We start from the raw sequence: 26,086 nt of genomic DNA on the forward strand, positions 1-26,086 counted from the left end.
AAAGTAAGATGAAGTGAAAGCAAGGTAATGAAAAGGGCTAAAGTACCACAGTGTGAACTATATGAGATACAAGTGATGGAAAAGCCAAAGGTCTGCCAAGAATAATGGGAAATGAGTATTGAGCCCAGATACAAGAGTCCACAGGACTACAGGTTGAGGGAGGAAAACCTGCGTTGGGCAGAATCTGAAGAATACAAAAGGACAGCAAAGTGCATAGGGTTACCGGTTGTGTGGTCTGATAACTGCGCTCAGACCAACTAACCTTTATTTGAAAAGAGCCAAGAAAAGTAGGGCTATCGGTTGTGTGACCTCTAGTGGGTGGACTGTGTGGTGTGACAACTGCTCCTAGACCGAGTGGCCCACTGAGAATGAACAAGAGGTTGAATTGATATTGTTTTGAGAACCAGTGGATTTGAACTGCCTTTTGTGTTTGTGCCAGCGGAAAGAGTCGCCGTCTTGGGGAAGGGAAACCCCCAGGGCCTTTTGAGGAACTGTGGAACTGTGTTGAACCTTGGGGAAGGGAAACCCAAAGGCCTTTTCAGGAACTGTGGAACTGTGTTGAACCTTTGTGAAGGGAATACCCGAGGCCTTTTGAAGAAATGCTGAACTGTGTTAAGTTCTTGAGGAAGGGAACCTTGAGGTATTTGTGGAACTATTTTGAACTTGAGAGAAGGGGAAGCTGAGGGAAAGTCAAAGATATCCATACACATTGTATAGATTTAGTTGTGAGGGCAAGTATAGATTTTAGACAGACAGACTATCCTTGTTTTGTTAGGTAGGGAAATCCCACCTTAGCATAGGGCAAGTTGGGCATTACTGCATCCTGACATTTAAATAAAGCAAGCTTTTCTTAGAAAGTTGAATCTGTCACCTGTGTCATACTTCATGATGCCTTCGCATAGCCCACCAGTTAAAATGGGGTACGGAATTGAACCAGGCCCACATCCAAGCCTACAACTCCAGAGCGACTAACAACATGGCCAAACTCTTCAAAATCTGCAAGGGACTAGCCAGTCCAGCTGCAGTCTCCACCTCTCTCCTCCCTTCCAAGGCTCTATGCACCACTTTGGCCTCCAATTTCACATCAACAACTCAGGACATCTTGTCCTCGCTCTCCACCACTCCCATCTCCACTTCCACCCCTGCATCCATGCCTCCCTTGGCTCCTCTCCCTCTAGTCCCTTCACTCCCCTCCCTCCTGCCCATAGCATGGGATGAGGTCTCTAAAGTGATCCACCCTAAGAAGGCTTCCTCCAAACAGGTGCTCCTGTGCTCCTCCAGCGCTATTAAGGACAACCTCTCCTCTCTCGCCCCAGCTCTTTCTGACTTCTGTAATCACTCCTTGGCCACTGGCTCTTTCTCTATCCCTCAAGCACTCCCTTGTGCATCCTCTCTTAAAAAATGCATCTGCTGACCCCTCCTGCCCACCTAACAACCTCCCTATTTCCACTACCCCTTTCCTGGGTAAACTCTTGGAGGAGCTGGCCCTCCCCCAGCTGACCCTCCATACTGACCTTGTTGGTTTCCTTCATGACCATCAATCTGTAATCCAGACATCCAGAGGAACAGAAACTGCTCTGCTGAACACCTGTGAAACCATGCTCACAAATCTCAACTCCAACTCTCCCTCTGTTCTCATTCTTCTTGGTCTCCCCTCTGCTTTTAACACAGTCAACCATTCCATCCTCATAAAATGACTCTGTGACACCCTCAGCATCACAGACCGGGCACTGGATTGGCTGACCTCTTTTCTCACTAACTGCCTCTCCTAGTTGCAATTGGGCCCTTTCTCCTCCACCATCTCACTCTCTACCTTTGGCGTCCCCCAGGGCTCTATCCTATCACCTTGGCTCTTAAACATCTATCTTGCTCCTCTTCCACACCTGATTTCTTCCTTCTCGCCTCATTTCCAGTGTTATGCCAATGACACACAACTTTTTTTCAAACTTCCATCTACTACCTCCTCTTCCTCCTCTCTTATCCCTGACGGTCTGTCCACCATTCAGGCATGTTGTGCAGCTAAAGATCTCTGCCTTAATGCCAGTGTGCAGTAGGAACCCAGCTGCAGCACCCTTTGAAATGGATGGGGATGCAGATTAATACTCTCGCATCAAATCAATAATGACAACTCGATAGTTTGGCAAAGGGAGTCTGTTTAATGACGAGTACAAAAAACAGGGAGTTCATGAATATCCGCAATCGCTCGATCTTCCTTCTCGCTTCAACTCCAATTAATTTCAGAAAAAAACATAGTATTTATAACAAAACCTCGTCATCACTGATGTGCAACCCTTAAAACTTTAACATGCAACTCTATTGGTTCTAGGAAGGTAACTTTAATATAGGCACTATATCTGTATATGGTAACGGGGAGTGGGGATTGGATAAACACTGTCAGGTGGGGCATATAAGCCCTTCCTTCAAAATGGCTACTGTAGACATCATTAAAAGTATGATGTCTCATTGGTCCTACTAACTATAGGACCCTAGATTACTGAGTCCACTATGATTGGGTTAGCATCGACCCCACTCATACTTTTACAGTTGCTTAGCAGCGTGCAGAATAGCCGGCCAGGTGCAGGGAGCTTGTCTGCTCCCTCCAGTTTCCCTCCAATTATTGCTACAATCAATCATCACTTCAGTGGTCATGTGTCAATTATCTCTTTGTGGTTGGCCTCGAGTCTGCTTCTTGGTCTGGAAACGTTAAGGCGTCTGTGCATGGCACAGGTCCATGCGTAGGTGTGAAAGTTTCATCCCTTCTTGCTCGTCTGGTCACGTGATTTCGACACCGTGAAATCATCTTGTTCTTCATGCAATTTCGTGTATTTGATTTAATTCTGCCAGCCATCTGCGGCTTATCTTGACCTTTCTGAACAGGATACTCTGTTCTTCTTCTCATTAATTGTATCCACTGTTAGTCTATTTCAGCCGATAGAACCATGTCTTCTTGGCGCGATTTACCTTTGTCTGGGTTTTTCTCCGTCTTTAATTCTCGATTTGTTTGCTGCGAAGCTCTCCCCTTTAGACCTTTAAAAACCTTTGGTTGATTCTAGGTGGGGCTTGCTGCAGTCTATTTTACTACTAAGCATAAGGAAGTCTCTCGATTTCTTGCTTCATGCGGTTCCTTGCATATGTACACGTTTACTAACTAACTGAATATTATCATCGCGCATGTGGCATCATTTCTGACATCTTGACATCAATTATTTCACTTTAGCCTCAGGATGTCACTTATCCATGGTGTTTCATCTCTTTTTATCATTCACAGGCCGTCATATCTTCTATATGTGAGTCAGTCTGGGTTCTTGTGACGTCACCATTCGTCTTCCTTCAGTATCTTTTTAGCTTCTTCAGGGATTGCATTCTGACAATCGTCATTCTGTCTCATGTGTCGATATGGTTTCCTCAATGGGTACCTTACTGTCCAGGTTTTCTTAGGTGTTGGTACTTTAACAGGTGCTGTTCTTCTGATAGGTACTATACAGAGCCCAACTGCAGCTCTCTGCTGGTTTATTTATACATCATACGTCACATATTTCAGCGTGAACGTTCCTGGTACTTCAAAATGGGCGGTTGGAGTGTGAATAGAGCTTGGCACCTCCTCTACACTCCCCCCTCTGGGCTATTCATCAACCACTTTCACTTCTTCCTTGGTATTCACCTTTACTTCATCCTCTGGATCCACACATAGAGGTTTGAAGAAATAGATCTTTGGCGTCCATATCTTTTGGACTCCCTTCAGGCTTCCTGCTGTTCCTACGTGCTCATCTTTGTTCCAAGTCATTAGTTGACATTGTCCACTTGGACTACAATAGATCCATTTTACCACATAATTTCTATGTTTCCTTGGATATCGGATATCGAAACTTTGTTCCTTCTGGTGCATAAATGCTGGCTTTCACAAAGTCTCTTATTTCTTCATCAGGCAGGTTCTTGGGCTTCCAGTCTGACTCGACATCAATCATGATCTTCATCCCTATAGCCTTTTTCGCAGTTTTCTGGCACTGAGAGATTATTATCTTGATAACACAGAATCCGAGCAATATCATCACTAGCAGGGCTCCTAGGAATTTGATCTGCCATCCACTGTGGAACCCATGAAAATAGTGATCCAAACCAACTGTTGTCGTCCACTTCGTCAGTTTCATCAATCATCTGATTCTGTAGTTTTATCAGCATACCTATGGCCACTGTTAAAGTTCCATTTTCGTCATCGTGAGATGGTATAAATGTGCAATATGATTCTCCGATTTTTGTACAAACCCCTCCATCCATAGCTGTGATCATGTTAAGGACATATCTGTTCTGGAGAGTCATTAGTCGAATTTCCCTTAACTCTTCCTCGATTGCATTGAATACTTTTATTGTCGTGTTGATGGTCTGCAGTAACTCCCATATGGTTATCTGCAACCATTTAGTATTTGCTCCAACCTGAACTCTTGGCATCAGAATTGTCGTGAACACTGATGAGGTCAAGCTGAACAGCCTGTGTTCATATGGAATTGCATGAAAAGCTTCTTCTGATTTGGCAGAATAGGAATTCTCTCTCTTCATTCGGCTCAGTTCCACAGATCTCTTTTTCTTCAGGTGAGCATCTGCTTTCGCAAAACTATCAATATTCAGATCACTTTTTGGAATCACCAATGCTGGAACATGGACATTCACCAGTGTGCATATACCTCCCCAGTTCTTCGGCAGTCTGATATATGCTTTGGATCCACATGCCCAATAATGATCCATAACCACTGCAGTACAATGTACCATTCCTGGAGAGTCAAAAACTCATCCACAGTTCTGCTTCTCTCCCATTTTCCTTGTGCCATCATTCCTGAAGCAGAATTTTGGGCTCTCCAATGGCACTATCTGTAAGGGTCCTCCTCTGTCTTCGACCTGTTAAGGATTTTAATCAGGCACACACCCGGGACTCGCCTAGCATGTAATGCACAGATTAAATACTTATTTGCTATGTCTATAGGTTCAATATTCTGAGTGATATACCACTCATATCACACCTGTTTAAAAATACCCCACACCCCCAAACAACCCCCCCCCCCCAGGTTCAATATTCTGAGTGATATACCACTCATATCACACCTGTTTAAAAATACCCCACACCCCCAAACAACCCCCCCCCCTGGTCACAGTGGACCAGGAATCAGGCTGGTTTGTAAAGGTAATTATTTATATATTTATTTACAATTCAAATCCAACACAAATTTTAATATATATATATATGGGGCTATATATGGGGCAGCAATCACCAATGTGGTGACAATACAATCAGAAAATAAGTAAGGCAATTGAATTCACTTTTAAGCAGCACAGAAGATAAAACACAGGGAAAAGACAGTTTTGGTTTGTGAACAGATAGCGCTTAGGTTAATATTTCACCCTGCAAAGTTCTTAATTCACAATTGAGCAGTTCTATACAGAGGTCAGTAATCAGCAGGTATTCAGGAACAAAAGAACATTATATAGAGTATGAATGTAATCTTCCCTCTCAACAACAAGCGAGAAAAGTTTTTTGGCACTTTGACACTTTTAAAAATGACAGTTGAAAATGGCTTTGTGAAACAAGGAAAAGTGTGCAAAAATGCTTAAATTGATGTAAATTCCTATGGGAGCCATACTAAAAAGATTCTAACCAACATGAGCTACAAGATAAACAACAGTACACACTTTAGATCAGAATGTAAATTAAGAAACACATTGAATGGAAAAAGACATGTGTAAAACTTTTGCAAAATGCAAATTCACTGCAAAATTTCATTATGCGATTTTTAATTAAAACGGGTCAAATACACTGTTCCGCAATGCTTTATTTAAACTATATTAAGGACTAGGAAAAATAGAATGTCACCTGTGAATCTCCACAGTTACGCACGGCCGATTGTAACTCTTCACGTATGATACTCTGGTTTCCGTTCTGTATGGGAATTACTTTATTTAATCCAAATCACTAATGGGTTATGGTTTAATGAAACAAATGAGAAAAGAAATCAGCACAAGAATGGTTCTGACAATATTAGGGTTCTGAAGTTAAAGATGGGATGGTTGAGATTGGGGCAGGGCAATGCAAATATATACTATGGGTTACTATGATTCCTGTTTATACTTACACTTCACTGTAATTTAAGATTAGACCGTCAGGGTTCTGGTCATCCCGGATCGGGTCTACCAGCAGCAGGGCCCCTCTGGCAGGATGGTCCGCTGGGCGGTTCCGGTCAATTAGGACTGCACCTCAGACTGGATTTGGATTGGCCCTTCTGGTCACTGGACATGGTAGATTAGCAGGATGGCGAGTTCATTGGGCAAACATGAATGGTAGCAAGCCAAACTGGATCAGAATTATTTCCCTGAAGTTTTGGATGGTTCTAGCTGAAAAGAGATCAGCATGTGCTGGGCCTTGGTTTTTGCAAAGAAGTCTGGAATCGGGACAAGATGAAAAGTTCTGGACAGGATGAAAATGTCGGGAACAAAGTGCTGTGTGCAAAATCCGAAGGTAGTCGGGAATCAGCCTGTATGTGTGTGGTGAAGTTCCTATATTTATCCTGCTAAGTGACATCACAAAGTTTATGGTAGGGGCAGAATTTCAAACCACACCCCCACGCTGTGAGTGGTCAAAGGCACTTGCCTTGTTCTGGTTGGAAGTCAGAAACGAGCTGTCAACTTTATGATGTGATTTAGGAACTCCCACATTGATTTGAACCACAATATAACTTTTGCACAATTGCGCATTTCTATAATTAATGCCCCCTAATAAAATCGGACACATACATTATATATTTTGTGAATTATCCTTACGTCCAATTCCCATCTCTGTCAGAGTTGTCTTTGTCGTTCTGTGGAATTTTGTCCATTATAATCATTACTGTTTGGCCTAACAATTTCTAATTCAATATATATCTGGGTGATTACCCCTAGAACATGAGTATACAATATCATATTTGCAGCATCAACAGTTTTGCCACAATTATTCTTTTCCTGTGACTTTGGTTCCTTATGTAGTACAGGGTTCACTAACGTCTCGACTAAAAGAGCATAAAATTAGATTTACAACCACCAATCTTTAGATTTGTCCTCCTTCATGTTGCAAATTTAAAGGTTTTCAAAACATAATCAAAAATATGCATTTTAAACAACAGATTGCTTTGAGCAGTTTTATTCTCTCCTTTCAACAGACAGCTGTCAAATCCCTTTGATCAGGGTGGGGTGTAGAGGGAAATTTCCTGCCCCTTTCCAGAAGGAATCAATGCTCAGCCTGCCATTGTCCTTGGCTCAGCCAAACACGAATATCTAATAAGGTCTTTGTTCTAAATATGCGAGAACCTCCAGCATCAATTAAGCCTTCCTGTAGCAGCAGTGTTTCAACACGAAGTGCCAGCTTTCCCCGGTTGGACACTGTCCAATCAGAATGAACCAGTTAATTCCAAACCTTGTTACTTTAAGGTTCACCTACAATCTTTCATTTAAAAAATATAAAATGCACAGAGTTTATAGGGGATTTTGACAATTGAAGGAATTAAACCCTTCACAAAAATTGCTTTTACACAGGCACATTTTGGAAAAAGCACTTTTAAACTGAGTCTTTTACATCAGAGTTTCCTTTGCAGCATACACATCTACTCCACACCATGTCTATCCTTGAATTTGTTTGCAGTCAGAAAATAAGTATTCAGCCTTTTCTTGGAGTTTTCTCTGCACAGCTGAAATTATTATATGTTGCCCCTTTTAGCTGCATTTTTCTCATGTAACTGAAAACAAAGTGTTGCTGGACTGGTTTTTCATGAAATACATTTCCTAGCTGATGTCAGTCAGTGAGGCCCGGTTTTCTCCGAGCCACCTGGAGAATCTGTGATTTCAGTACACTTTTAATTTCAATTGTTCCCTTGGAAAATTAATGAATTTAGCGCCAAAACAGCACTTTGAAGGTAGCAATTGGTTGCATTTTTAAAAAGCATTTTCTTTTTTTTAGCCCACTTCTGTGGCCTTGCTTCATGTTACATGTAACAGCACTCGGTGGCATTCTCCTGCAGTGAGTTCTGTTTTTTTTTACCCCAACTTTGACTGTGTGTGGCAGGGGTGTACAGCCTTTTGTGATGGTGAACCATGCGCAGTTTTGCAGATTTTTGCGCACACAGTGGTTAGCGCATCAATTTTTGGCTGTTTCTTTGCCTATTGGCAAAGGGGTGCAGTGGGGCACATCGGCATGGGTACAAATAGCCCACAAAGCCCTTCCCCCACCCCGACTTCGGCTTGACTTCCAGTCATGGGGAAGTCAGGCACGTGGGATTTTTCTTTCTGTCCATGTGAAGAAATCTGGTTGCTTCTCCTGTCGGTGATTGATTGATGCAACACGCTCTCCCCGCCGGTTCTGGTTGGGATGGGAAGATACTCTTGTCTTCTTTCCTGCTTTCTTTTCCAGTGTGGAGCGAAACTCCGGATCTGTTGGGTTTTTCCTTCCAGGTCCCCGAAGAGGTCCTCCTTGGTGGTTAGGTGGATTTAGTGCAATACTAGAAAACAAAACATAGCGTGGTTATGAAAAATGTCCCACCACTGTTCCCAGGGGGATTTCAGCAGTGGGATAGATGCATACATTAAATGACAATTTACAATATTCCCGCATGGATTCAATAACAATTTAAAGTATTACTTGTATTCAATGACAATTTAACAATTTTCTAGGTGCCTGGATTATCTCCCTCTGGGTTTCCGGTAGGCTCTTCCATTTGCTGCAAAGTATGCCTGGGATGGCAACTCTTTAGCTGGTTTATGTGGACCCACTTGTCTTCCCCTTCTGTCAACTTTCCCTTGGGGTGGCAGATTCTGTAGGCTACTGGTGAGATTATGTCCACAATTTCAAATGGTCCCCGCCAGCTAGGCAGAAATTTGCGCTCCTTGGCTTGGTTCCTTTGGAAATTGTACAAGTAGCCCCTGTCTCCTACTTGATATTCCTTTTTGGTTGTCTTAAGGTCATAGTTGGTCTCCATACTGTCTGCAGATCTTTCTAGATTCCGCTGAGCATATGAAAAAGCATGTTGAAGGTGTTTTCTCAGATTCTCAACTTACTCATGAGTTGTGGAGGCATTTATCAATGTCTGCTCTTGGGTTCTGTAGAGCAGATGCTGGGGTAGCACCACCTTTGTCCAGTCATCAGCACAAATGGAGACATTTTTGTTGCAGAAGACGGGGTAGTTCTGATGGCCATCAGGACAAGGGGTAATCGAATATACCAACTTGGCCCAGAGCCTGCCACAAACTTTTTTAATATGCTCACAATGGTTTTATTGTAGCTCTCAACTCCACCACTAGAGGACAGCGGTATGCAATGTGTAATTTCCTTTTTACCCCAAGTATCTCCCACATCTTTGTCATCACTTCGCTGGTGAAGTGACTACCTCGGTCTGACTCAATCCTTTGGGGTAGTCCAAAACGCGAGAAGATGTGATTGATCATCAGGGCAGCTGCTGTTTCTGCCTTGCAATTTGGGGCCGAGAGACATTCCTCCCATTTAGTAAACAAGCATGTTACGATTAATATGTACTTGTTCCCCCTAGAGGAGCGAATCACGGGCCCGATGAAATCGACTTGCAAATCTGACCAAGGCAGTGTCACCCCCCTCTTTTGGAGGGGAGCACAGTGTGTGAGTGATGTTGGCTGAAATTGTGCACACACAAGACACCCCTTCAAGTATTGGTTGAGGTCCTGCCCCATGTGTGGCCAGTATGCAACCTCTCACAACATTTCTAATGTTGTATGAAACCCCCGATGACCGACTGTGGCTGCATCATGGGCGTGACTTAGCATCACGCTTCGTAATGAGGTAGGGACCACCCACTGTTCACAGCCAGATATGGATCTCCTTACCAAAAAACCATGTTGGATTCAGAACATTTTTTGACATTTCATCAACACTCTGAGGTCCTCTTTCCCAGTGCAATAGGTATCCATCAGGGGAAAGTTCTCAGGGTCCTCAATGTGTTGATAAAACTTACCAACTATTGGATCCCCTTTTTGAGCCATGATTAAATCAGCATATGGGGTCTCCTTACTCCACTGGGCAGTTGAGAGTTCATTGTGAGCATTTGTCTGGGACCTAGTGATAGCAGTGACCTGGATTTCCCCCAACAGGGACTCAATCTCAAGTAGATCTCCTTGGATGGCTCTGGTTTTGGCCAGCTGATCAGCTAAGTCATTTCCAGTTTTGCCTGGTCCCTCTACTTTGGAATGACCCTTGATCTTTTTCCAGTAGATGATCATCCCACTGGAGATGACCATATCATCAATATTTTGTAGTCATTTTCCATGTTTTAGTGGTTTGTTGTTAGCATATATCATGCCTCTGATTTTCCAATTAACCAGGTGCTCCACGAACCTGTCCGGACATAATCTGAATCAGTGATTATGACCAGTTTGTGGAGTTGGTGTTGGACGCCAGTGAGGATGGCTTGATGCACCGCCATCAGCTCTGCCACCTGACTACCACAGGGACCGATTTTGTACCTAGCTGAGGGTTCTGGGGCATCATTCACCCAGGCATTCCCCACGCGATCACTAGTTCCTTTCCCCCGTTGTTGTCAACATGGTAGGAGCACCCATCCATGTAGACAGTGAGCATTCCCACACACTTGTCTTCTTCATAGACTTTGTGTGGGGGAATTGAGGTATACCTCCATGTTGTCCTTTATTTTAAGACTTTTGTCCTCAAGACAGTTTTCTCCGGCACAATCATGCAAGTCAGCCAGTCCTTGCATGAGGAGATTGCATTGCTCACCAATAGTGCACGGACAGTAATTTATCACCAGTACAGTTGCAGAGCCAATACTTTGAACGCAGGTAGACGTATTGCTCTCCTCTGAAAGGTGCACAGAACTACCATAAATCACCAATGCAATTATAGAGCAAATACTTCAACCCAAAAACAGACACGATAATTCACAGCCACGCACACTTTAGAAGATAATCAGCTCTGAAACCAGCTATTTATTCAAAGCTTACAGGTACATAGAAATAACTCATACAACTAACATGGACATAGATCGCAGAAAACAGTAAAGAAGTCAAAGAAAGAATACATCACCGTGGGTGTAACTTAACAAAACCTCATCTCGCCAGAAAGACCCCGATAACAGCCAGGCCGAGAGCACAACAGCCCACAGGTATGTCGGACCGGGGGCGCCCCCCTCCGACTGAGGTCTTTGTGCTTGTCCCGTCTGACCGTTGAGGGGTTCCGCATATGTGCCCTCCTCAACAAGGGGTGGCAACTTCTCGAACCTTCTGGCAATGCGCTTGCACATTGATGGGTGACCGTTGGTTGCCAGCTGGGTCAACCAACAGTAACCTCAAGGAGCAAAGCGCTTCCCTCTCCTAAATGCCCCGGAGTACAATTCCATAACTCATCTCAAAACCTTGGCGCAGGCATAGCAAAACAAACCTTGTTATCGGGTACTAGCCGGCACCTGTGGATCTTAGCTTTCCCAGCGCCGTGTCCTTGGCTGAGAAGGCCTGCATTCCAAGCCCATCAGCGAATAACGTTAAAAGCATGTTTCGCAAAGCAAGTGCAGCTTTCCACTGAGGCATGGATAAATATCCATCATGGCTCTGAGTGCCCCCAGAATGCACTGCGCACCAGCGCCATGTTTTAGCTCGAACACCACAATCCACCCTTGGATATTTACTTTCCATAGCCCAGTGGCAAAGGAGGCGGTCTTTGAAACCGACAGAATATTAGAACCAAGTTGGGAATACATTGAATACAACAACAACAAGCTATTATGATAGCTAATATAGTACAAATACAAGCAAAAGCATAATGCAGTGTACCTCCAATATCAGGAACCCATGAAAATAACCAATCCCACCAATTTCCAGTATGATCTTGGGATACTTGAGAGATAAGATCTCTCAAACCTCGAATATGACTTTCAATGGATCGTGAATGGTCACTTAAATTGAAACAATACATCCCTTCAACTGCGTTACAACCTAAATTATGTTTCAGGAATAAGTAATCAACAACAGCTCTGTTCTGCAAAGTAGCTCTTCTAATAACTTCACTATCGAGGAACAATTCTTCTAAAGCTTGAGAAGTATGATTGAGTCCTTTTACTACTAAACATGCTAATTTGATCAAAGATTTGTAACCTCCAGCAGCTAAACCCCAAACACCCACTAATGAAAGGGTTAATGCTAAAACCTCAGCTTCTGATAGCAAATGTACATGTGAATCACAGTCAGGAGATAATCCCATAGATTCAAAGGTTGACCTTTTACCTCGAGTTATCACTGAGTGTAAAGGAAACATCATTAGTCCTAATCGAGTCAAAGCACATGGACCTCCAGGAATGTTAGCTGGAATATAAGTATATGCAATGTTACCACATGAAAAGAGCCATTCTGTTTCAAATGCTACCATCTCTAATTAGAGCTCACACACTTGGCAGCATTATTACAAATTAAAGGCCTTAACATACGCACAGCTAACTTTGGTGTGCGCATTCCTTTTATCTCAAAATATATTATGCTCCTGCTCGCCCAACCCTGCTGCCCCAACAATTCATGAATCATTTTCCTGGCTACATGCAATGTAGTAATTTTGGAAAAGGCAAAACATCAACATCTCTGGTTAAGGCAATTCAGTTGGAAGGGCAAAACATTTAGTTTTATTTTTTTAAATTTTGTTTTTCACACTTTAATCTCAAAATGCATTTAACAATCAGGTTTCAACATGTTGGCATTCAAGTGCTGTTTCACACAGCTGTTTGTGGTGCATGATGTCACAGTCCACAACCCATTGTCCACAGTCCTTTAGACAAGAAAGGCAAAACATATCAATAAGGTCATTACAACCGTCGACTGAATCATTTGAATATGACAATATGCCAAGTCCACACAGTGACAGTTCTGGAAAAGTTATTACTTTGTTGGACACTTCTCGCAGGTTGAAGAACCAATGTCCTCACGCTTCACGCACGTTAGTAGCATTGAGTGCGGTGCAGGACAGGTCCAAAGTTCACATATCATCTTGCAGTGACTCGCTTTCTCTGAGAATGCGTCTGCTTGACTGATCAGTTTCACCCGGCAATTGCACACGTCTACCCCCCAATCATGGCACGCTACTTTTGTGGTTATTTGCCTGGGCAAAATACAAACAGAAAGGTTAAGATTTCATCAAAAGGTACACTATGTGTGTTATCCACATTAGGATGTCATCAAACTTCAATATCAGCGTTGTCCACCCCTTCCCTTAACACCACCCCCGCCTTCAGAAGTATCATCACCCTTCTGCATGTTACTGGGGGCTTATTTGCACTCAACCATACGGGGTGTAACTGCCTAGTCACAAACTCATTTGTGCAATGCGATCATAGTTGGTCAATGGTACCTCAGACTGATCTGTGATTTTACAAAAGCCATATAATAAGTACCCAGGTCGCACTTCTCAATGGATCAATGCTTTTCTTTGTCACCAAAGCGATCATGAATGCCAGGCACCAGGCGCCAAGTTGCTTCCAATGTTTCATGATCTTTATTTAGGTTGCCCTGCTGGCATCACTCCATTTTTCAAAGGTAAAGTCCTTCAGTCCAATACCGCCTGCAGTTGCACAAGCAACTTTGTTTATCTTTTCCCCAGTTCTCCATACAGGCAGTGTCTTTAAAGCCTCTGGTTTTCCACTTGTTATTATCCCAAAGGGTGTTTGCTGATTTCTTGGGCCACCCTTTTGAGAGCGATAGTCTAAGTCAGTTCCTTTAGTTGCTTCAACAAATCATTAATTCTTGCACTAAGCCGTGAGGTTTCTGGATCATGGCTAATGTGCAGTGTTCATGTTATACTCCAAAGCCCCGCTCTGCATGTTGTCTCTTGCAAAACGGCTACCTTTGTCAGTTTTGCTTCCATCTGGAACGCCATAATGTCTTTGTCAGTTACTCCAGCCCTGGCAATGTAGCTTGCATTTTTTGCCAGCTGTGTATTTTCACTTCTTAAAGCGCCTAGAGGTTTCTTCTCCAGTGCACAGCGCTTTACTTCAGTTCACATCACATGGGATACTGGGATGCAGCTTGCACGGCAATGTCTCTTGAAATGGGCAGCTGCCTTTTCTTAGCCCATTCACAGATGCACAGTTTCCCCCAAATGTTCAGATGCGTGATGCGCCCAGTCTGCCATTTGATACTGGGCGAATTCCTTGCTTCTGATCAGCTCTGTTATTGCATGCCAGTGTCAGAAAGCATGCGTACATCAGCATGTGTAAGGTAGATTGCGCTCTTTTTCATCTTCTCACTCACAGCAATTATTGCCTTTAGTTCAGTTTCAGCATTCTGTTTTTGCACCCCCCTCCTCAGTCTTTGCTCACACTGACGGTGTCTCTAACAGGGGATGGAATGCAGGAATGTCATTGTTTCTTTCCTGTGCACATGGCAGCGCCATACGCACGCAGCAAGCTTGTCTCTTTGCCTATAACTCTTAAGCTAGGGCGGCTTCAATGGAAGGCACTCGTTTCAGACAGTTCATCCAGATTAACTGTTTTCTGCGCTGCTCCAGCAACTCAGAAAAGCTCCCATATCTGCCAGCTTCTGTAAACACCATTTTACTGAACAGGAGCGCGGCATTCTGCTTTCCTGCCTTCCTTCCAACAGTTTTTTTTTTCACGCACCTCACCCAAGACAATGCAAGTTATCTTCAAGGCACAAGCTCTGCACAGCAAGACTCTTATTTTCAAAAGAGGCACTTTTTCTTGTCATCAGATTCAACTCCATTTAATTTTGCAAATCGCCTTTTAGCCTGTTTAAACAGATGTCCCATTTAAAGGCATACATTTTTCTTTTTTTCCTCGTAACCTTGTAGTTTGGCTTCACAAACTCACTCCAATGCAATGTGCGATCTTTAAAAAGAACCCTCAACCCACTAAATCTTTGTGCTGTCTTATCACACACAGATTTTCCATTCTGTTGTACCATTGCCAGAATATAACCACTTATTTCAATGCATTTCAAACATGTCATGTGTAGTGCAGCTCCCTGCACGTTATCTGCAAAAGCAACCCACACTCTATATTGCTTGTGGGCTGTTAATTTGTCAACAACATTTTCACTATATATCACAATCAACTTATCCTTGTCTCGTATAAAACATACATCCCTTAATAACAACAGTACTTTTGCTTTTAGCAGCAAATCCATGGCATAGCGTGCGAACAGTCAAAATACTCTAGGGGCAATTTAGAAAATATAAATTGTCTTTCCCCCCCAAACCAGTGCAAACTGGTTCTGCAATTCCAAATCAACACACAAAAATCGAAAATTTAAATGCCATTCACTCACTTTTTTTTTTAATCAAGTGAGTCTCTCACCCATTGTAAGCATGGCACAGCTAAAATGCAATGCAGGCAATTTTAGTGTGTTCCTTTAAACATAATGCACCACCAGCACATGGAATTTACAGTTGCCAAAAACAAACCCTTTAGGCTTTCAACACTGATGTTACTCTTACATTATAAGAAAGGCGCACCTTTGCTTCCTTATATTACAGCCCCCCCACTCGCTAGCACACTGGGGCTGAATCACAATGTTTAAACACTAGTCACAATTTGCCTGTCAAATACTTGCAATTTTTTCTTTCTCTGCTCTCATGCCAAAATAGAGCAAGCTTTCACTTTGTAACTTTGTCAAGGGAAACCGCATGAAAAAATTCTTTCCTAATTGAACATAAATCTTTCTTCACCATTCATCAGAGCACTGTGAACATAGCCATTTTTCTACTTTGCTCACTGCTTTTCGGCTCCCTGGTTTCATTTCCAAGCAGTAAGTCAGCCACGACTGATTTACTGAAGGGGAAAGATCTCAACCACACATGCTATTGGCCGCGGCAGGCCGACACAAAAGGTGCTGTCTATTGGCTGTCTCAGAGCTGCAGTGAGACGACCAAGGAAAGGCGACAGCCTGCTCTGCATTCTCTCACACAATCGTCATTTCACAGCAAGGGAAAAAGGGAAAAAAAACAAAACAGCTTAACACAGTTCAACAGCCACTGCCAAATGAAAACAACCGTTCGCTCGCAATGTAAGCAAAGCCTATCTGCGTTCAAACAGATTATTTGGAGCAATTCATGACAAATATCCCATCCTCGTCGCCAAAAATGTATTGCTCGCCAATAGTGCACGGACAGTAATTTATCACCAGTACAGTTGCAGAGCCAATACTTTGAACGCAGGTAGACGTATTGCTCTCCTCTGAAAAGTGCACGGAACTACCATAAATCACCAATGCAATTATAAAGCAAATACTTCAACCCAAAAACAGACACAATAATTCACAGCCACGCACACTTTAAAAGATAATCAGCTCTTTACGGCTATTTATTCAAAGCTTACAGGTACATAGAAATAACTCATACAACTAACATGGACATAGATCGCAGAAAACAGTAAAGAAGTCAAAGAAAGAATACATCACCGTGGGCGTAACTTAACAAAACGTCATCTCGCCAGAAGCGGCTGAAGAACCCCGATAACAGCCAGGCCAAGAGCACAACAGCCCACAGGTATGTCGGACTGGAGCGTCCCCCCTCCGACTGAGGTCTTTGTGCTTGTCCCGTCTGACCGTTGAGGGGTTCCGCATATATGCCCTCCTCAACAAGGGGTGGCAACTTCTCGAACCTTCTGGCAATGAGCTTGCGCATTGATGGGTGACCGTTGGTTGACAGCTGGGTCAATCGACAGTAACCTCAAGGAGCAAAGCGCTTCCCTCTCCTAAACGCCCCGGAGAACAATTCCATAACTCATCTCAAAACCTTCGCGCAGGCATAGCAAACCAAAACAAACCTTGTTATCGGGTACCAGCCGGCACCTGTGGATCTTAGCTTTCCCAGCGCCGTGTCCTTGGCTGAGAAGGCCTGCATTCCAAGCCCATCAGCGAATAACGTTAAAAACATGTTGTTTCGCAAAGCAAGTGCAGCTTTCCACTGAGGCATGGATAAATATCCATCATGGCTCTGAGTGCCCCCAGAATGCACTGCGCACCAGCGCCATGTTTTAGCTCGAACACCACAGGGATGATTCTTGTTTTGGCCCTATCTGACCTCCACAGGAAAGCCTTGCATTGACAGAATTCGGGAAGTAATCCTTGTTTTTGACAGGGTGAGCTAGGCAAGGCGCTTGTGAAAGGCTTCTTTAGAGTGGTCTTACTACCTCAGGTTGTTCTGGACCCCACTCTCACTTGACCCCCCCCCTTCAACAGATAGATCAGGGGTCTTGTGATCTCTGCATAATCATCAATGAACTTTCTACTGTAATTAGTCAGTCCAAGGAGGCTGCTTAGCTAAGGCAGAGTTGTGAGGTTTTTTAATTTCAGGATTGCTTCCACTTTCTTTTCCTGGAGACAGAGACCCTCAGGAATTATCTCATGCCCCAAGAGATTGACATGGGTCCTGCACCACTGTGCCTTTTGGAAAGATAGTTTTACTCCGGCAGCCCTCAACTGTGTCAGAACATAACGGATCTCCGCTATGTGTTCCTCCACAGTTGAGCTTTTGATCAGGACATCATCTACATAGGCCAGGTTACCCCTTTCACCCAAGTCGGTCATGGCCTTATGCAAGAAGATATTAAATTCATTGCCGGAGTTGATATATCCAAAGGGAGTCCGGGTCTATGTGTACCGCTGCCCCCCGAAGGTAAAGGCCAGATTGTATTGGTCCTTCCTACTGACAGGTACGGTCCAGTACCCATTGGTCTGTTCAATGGCAGTGTATACCTTTGACCCCTGGATCTGGTCCAGCCCTTGGTCAATGTAGGGAAGAGGCCATCGGGAAGTGTAGACCCATTTGTTTAGCTCCCTTAGGTCAGCACAGTCTCTCCACTGTCCGTTCAGTTTTAAAATCTGCAGCACCAGATTATTAAAGTGCTGTGGACTGGACGAATTATCCCACGGGACTCAAGGTTTTTAATTATTTCTGTAAGGTACTCCATGGATGCGAGAGGAAAGCGGTATTGCTTCACAAACACTGGCGTCATAGCAGGGTCCGTGGGAATTGTTGTTGTATGGATTTCGGTGTGGCCACAGTCATATGAGTCCACCACAAAGAAATCCTGAAAATCTAAGAAAACCTGTTTCAACTTTAGCTTTTGCTCCAGAGTCTCACAGGCATCAGCTAGGTTGACTCTCTCTTCAATCATTAGCCTGAAACCCGGAAAGACTTCTGGTTGGTGGAGAAGTCCCTGGTTAAAGTACTTAAAGTACTTCAACTGATGGCTTCAGGTGGGAATGCAGTCCTGGTGGACTTGAAAGATCACCTCATCCCTCCTGAAGTCACAGGTCACCTCTTCCTTACCATAAGGGCAGGAAGAATACACCAGGAAATTCCCCCCATGCCGGGTGAAGATCCTGTCTGGTGTTGTCATTGTCACTACTATCACTGTCAAAACAGTCATTGGGGATTTGTCTTATCAGTTCATTACCTAAATCTATGGAAAATGTCGGTCATCAACCGCCATTCCAATAATGTTACTCCTAAGGTCGCTGTTATCTGCCACTATTTGAATGGTGGTGTGTTCTGTATTGACTAGTGGTGTTGGGTTTACCCCCACCCCTTGCTGTTGGAGATGGGCGTTGAGGTGAACATATGCGTCAGGATCTTGCAGTTTCTGTCCTCTTTTCATTTTTACTTTAAGTGGGAATAGTAGGGTCCGTTCTGGGATGGTGACTTCCTCTCCAATCTGAACTTCAACTGCATATGGCAGCAGTTGAGCTGACCAAAATGCTTTCTCTGGATCATCAAAGTTCATGGGATTACCAGGGCCGTCACGAGTGGAGTTCAGGGGGGGCAAACTGCCCCGGGCCTCGCACTTGTGGGGGGCCTCGTGGCCCCCTCTCCTAAGTGGAAGGCAGCACAGTCTCCCGTCTCCTTTATTTACACAGGGGACTGTGCTGTCTGCTCTCTGCCCCTGCAATGATTTTGCTGTTTGTTGCAAAGCCGTTTGGCTCTGCAACAAACACCAAAATAATGGGAGACAGCAGGGCTCAGAAGTGGGCTCTGCTGCCTCCGTCATTCAGCTGAAAACGTGGACATGCTGAATGACAAGAGAGGACTCCTCTCCTGTCAGTCAGTGGTTTCACGTTGCTCAGCGTGACCACGCTGACTGACAGGAGAGGAGTTCTCTCTTGTCAGTCAGTGGGTTCATGTTGTCAGCGTGATCACGCTGACTGATGGGAGAGGAGTTCTCTCTTGTCAGTCAGTGTGTTCATTTTGTCAGCATGATCACGCTGACTGATGGGAGAGGAGTTCTCGCTTGTCAGGCAACATGCCTGCGTGTCGGCTGCGTGGATGCTTTTTAAGGGTGCATGGAGGTAAGGTAAGTGTTCTTAATTTTAAATTAAAAGTGTATATGTGTATTTAAATTAAATTAGTATGTGTATGTATGAATGCATGTTGGTGTTTGCGTCAATGCTGTGTTTGGTTTTATGTATACATGCATGTATGGAGTTGTGTGACTGGTGGATGAATGCATGGATGAAAGTGTTTTTTGTGAGTGTGTGTTCAGCACCACCCCTAAATGTAGCCGCCCTGGGGGCCACTTCATTAAAAGATGGGTTCATGGCATCAGAGGTGCCCCTAGGCTAAAATGTCAGGGGGGAAAGGGGACTAACACTTCAAATGTTGGGAGAGGCCCTAACGTCAGAGGCTGTGAAGAAGGGGCAAACATCCTTGTGTGGGGGCACTTAACATCTTTCCAAATTTCGAATGAGACTTTTCTGGTGAAGCTTCAATGTTACAAGCAGCTACCTCTTGCCTTCATTTCTGAAACGTCACACTTAAGGACTGCTGTGAGAATGAGATGTCTCATGTCACCACTTCCCTTCTAATCACTCCCCTAGTATGCAAGTGCTAACCCCACATCCCGATTTCAATTACCTAAAAATGTATGGATATGAATGCAGGTGCTAACAGTGAAATAACTTTTCATGGCCATGCTAATCCCTATGGCAATTCTCACCCAGTTCCTGCCCTCCCCACCCAAAACACCTCCTCACTGGAACTCTTTGAGCTAGCTTTAAACATGCCTTGCCATCAAACTTTGCTCTCAATGTGCCTGCAAGTGTTTCCTCAAAGGAGTCTTCTGAGAGTTCATGACTTCATTGGAGTTGTAAACACGTAACTGGTGTAATAAAAATGCCTTAATCAGGTCTGCCTTTGGCCGATCAATTTAAAAACACCCTGCTGTCTTTCGCTGAAGTTCTTTTAAAAATAAGCATTGGCAAAGCCAACAGTTTTGGCTTGTGTATAAGTATTAGGCATTTACCAAGCACTGCTATTACCTGCTCAGGTACTCAAACCATTTTGCACTGGCACTATCAATGGCCAGCTAATACCAATACAGAAGTGCCTTTCCCATGCCTACACGAATGCCCAAACTGTTAGCATTGTCAGTGCTCTTTTTGCTTTACCCTTGATGCACAGGACTATGCATCAAGGTTAAAGCAAACATACTACTTGGCTAAATTGGCCCACATTGAATGTAGGCCAATCTAGCCAGTAATAACCCTTATGGTACACAGTCAACCTGGATATACTTTCTGTGGCATGGCCTTTTTACTGGCTGGGAGTCCGTACATAGTAATAATGGCATATATTGATGCAGCCTGCATGGACATAATTAGAACAACCAGCATGAATATATTTTTATACTAGCATATCTCGCATGGAAAGGCGGCATGAAATGTATTGGAAAATGCTCCTATGCACAATTTGTGATTTGCAACTATTGGGAATTTCCATGTGCTTCCATACAAAACCACTTGCAAACTGTATGGATTTCTACCCAATTTTGCAAAGAAAGTGCTGTAAAATGCATACTTTTAACCCAATGTTTCAAACATTTTATTGGGAGTGAGAACCCCCCTCAAGCAACCCTTGTTTGGTTTGGGTTCCCTCACTGTGCTCTGTTGATCCTGCCTAATTGGCACAAACATTTAAGCCTCTTAAGTTCAGAAATGTACCAGCCTCCACTGTACATCATTTGTCACTGTGTATGATGTGTGTTTTAATGCTCACACAGGGGCAGGGTGCTCCTTAATGATATGATGTGGCATTTATAACTTGCCTGTACACAAGTGTTTCTAGGCGCGACAAGGCAAGGAGGGAGAAACAAAAGTGTAGGACAAAACACAGATCTTACTAGGCCTTGTGTCATTCAGATCGCGCAAGAGCAGGGAAGGGGGAAGGGGGAGGGGAGAAGTGCCGAGGGTGGGGTAGGATGCAGAAGTGCAGGAACAAAGGAGAAACAAGAGTGCGGCCAACTGGTGGCAAGTGTGGCTACTCACAAGTGCAGCCAACGGTTGGAGAATAAGAGCAAGAGCGGTGAATGTAGGGTTATGGCTACAGACACAAGTGCAGGGGAGCCAAGAGGCAGTGCGGGATTGCAACAGGACAGCCAGGGACCTGGGCTCGATTTCCGAGCTTGACCAGGTGACCAGTGCATGGATCAGGCAGGTGATCAGCAAGGGAGAGGAAGAGAGAAGGCAGAACCAAAGAGACAGGTCTTGAGGTGCTTCTGGAACCGGAGATGGTTCTCCTCAAGTTTCAGCGAGGCAGGGAGGCTGTTTCCAGAGGGAGGACCCAGCCGAAGAAAGAGATCTGCCCTCAACTCTTTGCTTGGAAAAGTGACTGACCCTCAGAGAATTGGATGTGGCGCAGTGGAGAGCTCATGCCATCTTATATATATTTATTCATATGATAAAAGAATTAGTCTGGCATGAACCTTTCTTCAGTTGAGAAATCTAACTTTGCTGTAGTTGATTTGGAGTTGTAGTAATAAACCATATTTGGGATCCTGTACACAAACTCGAGGGTGATTTCTCGAGTCTCCTGTTTGCGGATGTGCCGCCGCTGGCCGAGTGCAAAATATTGTAAGGGGCCTCACCAAATGTTTTGCCCCGGACCTCACCACATCTTCTGACAGCCCTGGGGATTACCCGCTAATCGGGACCAGGCTTTGAAGTTTATTAGGTCCAAACACATGGCAAAGCGATTTAGAATGTCACTGCCTAAATAAAATGCAGCTGGGACATCTCGCTCGACCCAACAGTTATGTACTATACTTTTGTTGCCTATAGAAATTTTGAGCCTACACCTGCTAGGCAGGAGATGCCTGGAATTGGGAGTTTACAGGTCCATTTCCCATTTGTCTATCAATTTAATGTGGGAATGGCTGGATCTTTTTAGAGTTTTTTTGGGACATGGCTTCGCTGATGAAGCTCTTACCGTTGTTGGTGCACACTCGGGCGAGAACAGAGTCCTTCCACTCATTTAGCTGAATAGGAATGAACAACTGTTCCCCAATTTTCTGAATATCAGCTAAACTTTGAGCTGGTTTCTCATCATTTTGGACTATGGAAGTGGGAATTTGTGATTGTGAATTGGTATAGAATTTCAGAGTATTTCCTTCCAGTGTGGAATGCCACTTGAGGCTGGAAGGAAGGTTGATTTTTAGAAATAGAGAGGAATTCCCATCACCAGTTTGTTGTCCTACGGCAATTACTGTCACGTCAGGGATTTGGTTGTTTTAAAAGTAGAACTTAATTTGGTCAGGTTTTTGTTCAACCATGTGGTATGTGCCATTTAAACTAACATGGTTGACACTATGTTTGCATTTTATTGGTCAGTTAGTCTGGGTCCAGAGGACCTTGTTTATACAGTCTATTAGGGGAGACAATCTACGCAGCATGTCATTCCCCAGTGAACATGGTGCACCCTCTGGAATCACAGCTATGACCGGGTGTTTCACCTTGTGTCACCCAATTTAAATTTCTAAATCTGTAGTGCCCTCAACTGGAATTTCGTTCCCATCGAAGTTCTGAAGTTGTCCAGGAAGAGGGGTGAGAGGGATCTGGTATCTCCCCCCTTCCTGAATTCAGCAGATCCAGTGTCCACCAGTTCCAGAAATGTACATTGCCCCTGTACTTGGACCGTGGCATCAAATCTTCCCTCCTTCTCCTCAAGGGGGAAAAGATAATGTGAATTTTGGGCCAATTGGTGGGTTGGTTTTTTAACTCTTGATTCTGACACAGGGGTAGTTTGGATAGGATTCTGTATGGGAGCTTGGGGATCTGTAAGAAAAATATGGCAGTTGGATATTGGGGGAGTGTTGGGCTCACCTGGTTCTGATTCAGGGCTGCACCCCCCTTTTTGGAGGCAGTCCCCAGAGTAAGTTTGGGCAAGGTGGCTTTCTGGCTTATCATTCTGGGGTTCAATGATGGGCGGTTCTGATTCAGTCCCCACATTTACCCAGTCTTGATTAGGATCTCTCGGGACCCATTTTTCGTTGGGAGGAGTTCCCCCATCCCTGAAGGAGAAGATCCATTTCCCAGAGTCCTCTGAGGAACCCTCTCCTTCAAATTGTAGGACACTAACCTCCTCCACCAAATGGGTCTTTTTAGGTCCTTTATTTTTCCTACCCACCCTCTGTTCCTTAGGTTGCGGACCTTCGGGGGCATGAGATTTTGGTTCCGGTTCCTGGGTTTCCAGGCGCTTTTCACAAGTGGAGAAGGAAGCTTCCTCTAACGCTTTACACCCCCCCTTACACCTGTGCCTCCTTCTTTGGAACCGGTGGGTTGTCTGGGTTCTCTCCCCGTCATTGCTCTGGAGTACCAGACCCTTGGTTTGTGGAGTTCTGGCCCGCCATGTTCATCTGGGGTTCTGCTGAGCCCTCAACATGTGACCCAGATCCTGGGACAAGTTCTGGACCTGGCGCTCCAGTTGAGACACCCGCTCAGGCTGGTACGGGGGTCTCTGGTTTATCCTAGGTGGATCACGGGAAGGGTAACTGTCCCTTCTCCCATAATACCCTTGGTTGGGATAGTTCTGGTAACCCTCCACCCTTGGCCTCCCCTCTTCTGGATTGGGCTGTCTGGGCTCAGGAAAGTGGGGAAAGAAAGGAGGGTTGTTCTGTAGGTTGAAGTTTTGCGGGTACCAGGGAAAGAAGCTCAACCCGGCATTTGGGGGATTACTGCCCTCCTGGGGAAAGTTAGGAGGGAAGTTTACCGGGGCGGTGTCTACCTGATTGGATCCCCCCTTGTGCTGGGGGAGTCCACACATACCCCAGGATGGGTTTGTTGCCCTTGTAACAGGGGCTAATATAATTAGGAGAGTTAGGGGTCCCATTTGTGGGATTACCTCCCTGACTACCCGATTGGGATTGGCCCGAGGGCCTTCTGATTTTTTGACTAGAAGGATTCTGTACAGGACTATTTTTAGGCCCCCCCCCATTTCCAGATCAGAATTGAGTGCAACCTTCACCTCCGCCACCTTAGCAGCAGCAGGGGTGTTGGCTGGTTTGGGTTTTTTATTGTTATTTTTGTTCTCTACATGTTTCTGCACTTCATAAATACGGGTCACCTGTTCAATGACCCAGTCCAGTGATCTCTTCTCGTGAAAGTCCCTCACCAGCTGGGTCATGATGTATTTGGGGAGTGCATGGAAGAAGGTGTTAATGAACTCCCTACTGTCTGTGCGCACCCTCCTGGTAGTCTGCGCAAAGACACTTTTTAGTTCTTGCACAAATTCTTGTGGTGCCTGATCTTCCCCACACTGCAGATTACAGGCCGCGTTGTGGGCCTCTCGGGGTTCCTATGGACAGAAAAATGTTTTAAGATGGCTGCCCTGTAGGTGGACCATCTTAAGTGGTTCTGATCCACCATCCCCGCAAAGAAGCTGGAGTACTTAGGAGAAAATGCCCATTTTACGTATTGGATGCAACTCTGCCTGTCTTTCAGATGAAAAGTATCCATCATCTGTTCATATAACTCATGGTGCTCCCAGACTGAATACTTGGGAGTTATGCCGCTCCTAATGGCCTTGATCTGTCTCAGCGGATCTTTTTGTAGAGCCCGCTTGATTTTGTTGGCCTATTTGGTCTTAGTCACCCACGTCCACTCATCTTATAATTCAGAGGCACTACTTCCGGAGGTGGCTATCTGATCCTCTAGGCACTCCCTGATTCTGTGAGTTTGAGAAGGGCTTGCAGAATGTGGGGGCCTACTTTCCTGATGCCTGTGGTACTCACAAGAGTCTTCTGACTCTCCCGGCTCCCAGGATTGGCAGAGTACCTCCCCCCGACTGCCCTAGCTGGGAAGAGGTCTTTAGGATACTATTTTTGGGCATGATTTCCTGTAGTTCCCCACCAAATTTGACAAAATGATCCTTTGGTAGGTGGTATTTTTGAGGATCCAATTCCCTGATTCTCCCCTCACAGGAGTCTTCCTGATTAGAGAGGCTAGCCCCAACATTTGGGGATTTGTACAGAGACGCCAGTCCATCAATTTCTGGGAGGCTGCCCTCCTGATTTATATTATTATTGGTCCGGGTGTTCTTTTCCAGAGCATCCTCCACCCGCCTGGTGTGCTCTAGTAGCTTCTCATATTCGGTTTTTACCTCACTGAGCTCCTGGAGAGCCAGCTTTTGTTCTTCTACCTTGGTTTTTAATTGGCTGACTTCTTGGCCTAAGGCGTCCCTCTCCTGATTTAGGGTGCCCCTCTGTTCAGCCAGGTCGTCCCTTTTTTTTTTAAATGCACTAGATTTCTGGCGCTCCTCATCAAATTCCTCCTGAGAGTGGAGGTCTTTAATAATTAATTTATTGCTTTCCTCTTTTAATTTGTCTATCCGGTCTTGTGAGATAACTACCTGTTCTGCACAGACTCCGTTAAAAGTGAATTGCTGCTCCAGTTTCTGTTGTCTCTGTTGCAGAGAGTCCACCCTTTCCTGACACTCCTCTTTCAGGGCCTGTATTTGGGTATCTTGCTCTGCATTCTTTTGCTGTAGGAGAGCTAGATCTTCCTTTAGTTTTGTCATATACTGCCTAGCTTCTGTCTCTGATTCTTGGCTTTTCAGTAGCCTTTGCTCTGCAGAGTCTCGATTAGTTTGGATTTTCTCTAGTGTTTCCACTTGCTTCTTTGCCAGAAGTATGTTTTTCGCATGCTTTTCCTGCATTACTCCTATGTGGAGGTAAAGGTAGGCTGCTATCCTGGCAATCATTGTCTGCTCCTCTTTAGCTTTTGGGGACATGTACAGTTCAGTAAGAGCTGGGTGTAATAGGCC

This window comes from Ambystoma mexicanum, chromosome 11, assembly GCF_040938575.1.
Source record: "Ambystoma mexicanum isolate Mex_15411 chromosome 11, UKY_AmexF1_1, whole genome shotgun sequence".
Lineage (NCBI taxonomy): Eukaryota > Metazoa > Chordata > Amphibia > Caudata > Ambystomatidae > Ambystoma > Ambystoma mexicanum.